Below are 4,176 nucleotides of genomic sequence, written 5' to 3' on the forward strand. Positions count from 1 at the left end.
AGGTGCATTCAGAACAGGGGGAAGTGCCCTTCTGGAAGCTGTGAGGCAGGGAAAGNGTTGGCCCCTTGGAAGAGCTGGGAAAACGCCAGAGGGGCTGAAGTTCCAGCACCATGGAGCCGAGTGCCAGAAGCTGGATCACACAGGCTCATGGTAGATTTATCTTAACTGGAGGAGGTGGCATTTGTTCCCAGGCCTGACTCCAAGCGGCGAACACGGAAGAAAGTCAGGTTTCATGTGCCCTTCTAGGGGGTCTGTTGTGCCTGAAGGGGCCTCCACTAGGGTTTGGCTAATTACAGACTAAGGGCTAAACCTGGTTTGCCACTTGGTTTTTCTGATTTTTTGGTTTTTTAAAGATTTTATTTGAGAGAGACAGCGAGCACAAGTGATGGGGGAGGGAAGGGCAGAGGGAGAGAGAGAGGGGGAAGCAGCCTCCCTGCTGAGTAGGGAGCCCCACTCAAGGTTCCACCCTGGACCCCGGGATCATGACCTGAGCCGAAGGCAGATGCTGAAATGACTGAGCCCCCCAGCTGCCCCGCCGCTTGTTTCTGTATGGCCTGTGAACTAAGAATGATCTTAGAAATTTGAAGTCATTGAAAAAGAATCCAAAAAAATATTATTTTGTGACATGAAATTCTGTTATCAGTGTCCATAAATAAAGGTTTATTGGAACCCAGCCACACCCACATTGACAGATGGTCTCTGGCTGCTTTTGTTCTGGGAAGGCGACAGAGATGTATGGCCTGCAAAGCCAAAAATACTGAATGCTTGGCCCTTTACAGCCCTGGACGGGATGCCTCTGGCTTTGGGGAGCCGAGTCTCACTAAGGAGAGACGGTAACTCAGGACCTCTTCAGGGGAGTGAGGCCAGGAGGCAGCAGCCGTCTATGAGTCCAAGTGGACATGGTAACAATGAGCTGGGCATTCCACACTGTCACGCATGAAGCCTTCCCAACAGTACTTCTGAGCTAGGAACCAGGATTATCCTCACCATCCAGAGGGAGAAACAGGCCCAGGAGATGCTAAGGAGGCTGCCCAAGGTCACACAGCTGGTGGGGGACAGAGCGGGGACCTGAACTGGAGCAGTTCCATCCAGAATCAGACTTCCGTCCAGAATCAGACTTTCAGCCTGAGCTCTGCTCCCTCGCCCAGGTTCACCTCCATGGTGGCGTGACTGGTGTGGCTGGCGTGGCTGGCGTGGCTGGGGACTCGTCCACTGCACTGCACCTGAGTTACCACCTCACGTGTCATAGAGGCTGCAGGAGAGTCCACAGCTTTGCCCTGTGTTGGGGGAATTTCGACATTTGACAACAGGTTTGTGCTGACTGTTGCCTACTTGATGTTGGATCCAAGCTCCACAGCCCTGGAGAGCACAGAGTTCAGGAACCCTCAAAAACTGGTGTGACCTTGGGCAAGTTAGTTCATCTCTCTGAGCCTCAGTTTCCCCCACTGAAATGTAAGTGCCTGCCTTAAAGAATGGCTATGAGGGTTACATTTATTGAGCATTTACTATATGCTGTATGGCTTATGCCTCGGAAGGCCAAATGTACAGACGATTCAAAGGGCTACTTTGCCCTCTGGCTTCCCATTGGTTAGAACCCAGAGGGAGTTCCAGAAGGTGACTGGGGGGGCAGGGGAGGAAGAGAGGGCGGTTAGGATATTAAGTTGCCAGCTTCCGGGCACCTGGGTGGCTTGGTGGGTTTAACGTCTGCCTTCAGCTCAGGTCATGATCCCAGGGTCCTGGGATCGAGTTCTACATTGGGCTCCCTATTCAGCAGGGAGTCTGCTTCTCCCTCTCCCTCTGCCTCTCCTCCTACTCTTAATCAATCAATCAATCAATCTTAAAAAAAAAATTGCCAGCTTCCTCCCTGTAGGGTCTCCAGGTGCCTTAGAAGGACAGCTCTTGTCAGGCAGCCTTCTCCACCTACGCTCTTTGGTGTCTGGGTTATGGTACTTCACCACTCTTCTGTCGGCCTCTGCAGGCCTCGGGTGATAACAGGGCCTGCTGTACTTAGTCCTGGAGGATGCCTGTGGCGTTGCGATACCCTACCACCCCTTTGGGAAGAGTCCCTTTATTAAATGCGTCTCGAATCCCCTAATTTGAGTGTGCCTTCTCTCTCCTGCTGGGACCCTGACTATTGTTCTCTTCATTTACATTGGTTTCCCAACTGTGCGGGGTAGGCTCAGTGCATTGTGCCTGGTCTCTGGCTCCCCAATATGATACTGATAGTTGAGGAGCCTTTGCAACCTTATATCAGAGATGAATTATACTCTGCCCTGCTGGCAGCGTGGGGGACATAGGCACGTGTGCCCACCAATGGGTAGGAATGTAATATAGTAGACTGTAAATGCAGAGGGCTTTGGCAACATGTTTCAAGATTTTAAGACAGCCCCTTTGACTCTATGACTTCATCTTTAGGAATCCATCTCAAGGAAATAATCATACTCGTATGAAAAGATGTCCTATTGCGGAATCAAACCAGTTGTCCACTGGTAGTGACTACACAAGTGAATGCACTCAATGGACATTTTTTGAGTTAGTGCTAAGCTTCAAGCATTGTGCTAACCCCTAAAGATATACAGTAGTAAAGCATAGGCAAAAAAATTTTTAATAGTTCCACATGTATGAGTATAGAAAGATGCCCACAATACAAGGGTAGTAGAAAAAAATATAGGCTAAGTGAAATAGGGTCCCATTTTTATTCATTAGGTTTAGAAAAAAGTATGGAAGAATATAGAACTGTTCATAATGGTTAACTGGGGGGATGGAGTTATCATGGACTTTCATCTTTTATTTCATACAGTCTGTATTACTTTTTATTGGAATAAACTTTACTAATTAAAAGAAATTTCCTTTTTTTTTTTTTTAAAGATTTTACTTATTTGAGAGAGAGAGCATGAGCAGGAGGAGGGGCAGAGGGAGAAGCAGACTCCCCGCTAAGCAGGGAGCCTGACGCAGGGCTCCATCCCAGAACCCTGAGATCATGACCTGAGCCAAAGGCAGACACTTAACCAACTGAGCCACCCAGGTGCCCTGAAATTTCCATTTTGAACAGCAAATCCTCATGCCTGTTTCCTTGCTTTTTAGAGTAATATTTACCCTTTTCATTACAAAAGCTATACATAAATACATTCTTCAAGTTAAAATTTCAAAAACTACAGACAGAGTTGAAGTACTTCTTAAGCACCCCGAGGTAACCACTGCTATCTGTGGATATGTTTACCTTCAGAATTACTTTGCATTTTACATGCATTTACATACACTTACATGTAGCTATAGACAATATATTGTGTGTTATGTTGGATTTTGTTTTCCTTTACATGAGTGATACCCTACAATTAAGTATTACTCTGCACTCAGCTTTTAAAAATCCAATGTCTTGAAAGCCTTTTCACATTAGTATAGATGGACTTATCTTCTCTTAACCACTCCAGAGTATTAATTGTATGAAAATACCACAGTTAACATAGGCTATTAGCGGGTTTAGAGCTTGCAATTTGAAATTAAGCCTTCGGTCATGTATTCATTATCTATATTTACAGAACAAATCACTGTGGAATTTAGCAGCTTAAGACAATCAGTAGTTATTTTCTTACAGTTTCTGTGGATCACGGTCTCCCACAAGGCTGTAGGCAAGGTGTTGGCTGGGACTACAGTTTCATCTGATGGCTCAAGTGGGGAGGAATCCAATTCCCAGCTCACTCATAGAGTTGTTGGCAGGTCACCTTGCTGGCTGTTGGCTGGAGGGTCTTCCTCAGTTCCTTGCCATGTGGGTCTTTCCATTGGATAGCTCAAACATAGTAGCTGTCCTCCCTCAGAGAGAGCAAGTAAGAAAAGGTATGCAAAATGGAAGCCAGTGTCTTTTTGTCACCTAATCTTAGAAGTGACATTCTATTGCTTCTTTGGCATATTCAATGCATTTGAAGTGATTCACCAGGCCAGCCCAGGCATAAGGGGAGGAAGTTATATAAGGGCATGAACACAAGAAGGCAAGAATCATTGGGAACCATCCTGGATGTTATCTACCATTGGAAAGGTAATCCAGGATTCATGTGAACCATGGATATAAAGAGAGAGAGAACAGAGGAAGCACAACCTGTTCAAGGCAGGGGCTGCCTTGAATTCAACAAATACGTTCTGAGCACCCACTTTGTGCCTAGGCACTATCCTAGGTCCTGG

This window comes from Ursus maritimus, unplaced genomic scaffold (assembly GCF_017311325.1).
Source record: "Ursus maritimus isolate PB19 unplaced genomic scaffold, ASM1731132v1 scaffold_2, whole genome shotgun sequence".
Taxonomy (NCBI): domain Eukaryota; kingdom Metazoa; phylum Chordata; class Mammalia; order Carnivora; family Ursidae; genus Ursus; species Ursus maritimus.